The sequence below is a fragment of the Penaeus monodon genome, chromosome 23 (assembly GCF_015228065.2).
Source record: "Penaeus monodon isolate SGIC_2016 chromosome 23, NSTDA_Pmon_1, whole genome shotgun sequence".
NCBI lineage: Eukaryota > Metazoa > Arthropoda > Malacostraca > Decapoda > Penaeidae > Penaeus > Penaeus monodon.
The window spans coordinates 15,879,064-15,879,457 of NC_051408.1; the positions used below are offsets into that span (position 1 = coordinate 15,879,064).

Genomic DNA, 394 nt, shown 5'->3' on the forward strand with positions numbered 1-394 from the left:
ATTTGAATTTCATCATATTCCGTGATTTTCAAGGTGTTTTCCCATTTCATGGATTATGCTGTTAGCTTTTGTGAATTCAGACGTCCTTTATCTCTTTTGGTGAATTTTTTTTTTTTCACCAACTCTTACTTGGAACTTGCAACTTTTTGTGATCTCTTTCATTACTTTCTTCAATATTTACTTTTTAGAGATAAGAGACTGCTTTTTCTTTGGTATGTATTTCCTGTATTGCTTATTTTACATTTCCTTTACTAGTTCAAGTTATGTTTGTGGTTGATTTTAATAATAAGAATTATATTGTTCCCACTGTTTTTTATAATATAACAAGCTATGGCAAACTTTTTGAAAATTGATTTTTGAAATGATACATAGTCTTCATTTTATTTTAAAAGTA

The 394-nt window shown here is 27.2% G+C and overlaps 1 protein-coding gene across 4 annotated transcripts in view; it reads left to right on the plus strand.

The window, feature by feature from the left end:
• LOC119587818 (inosine-5'-monophosphate dehydrogenase 1b-like) overlaps positions 1-394 on the plus strand; it is a 51,071-nt gene that overhangs the window by 46,355 nt on the left and 4,322 nt on the right. The gene's annotated exons all lie outside the window — the stretch shown is intronic.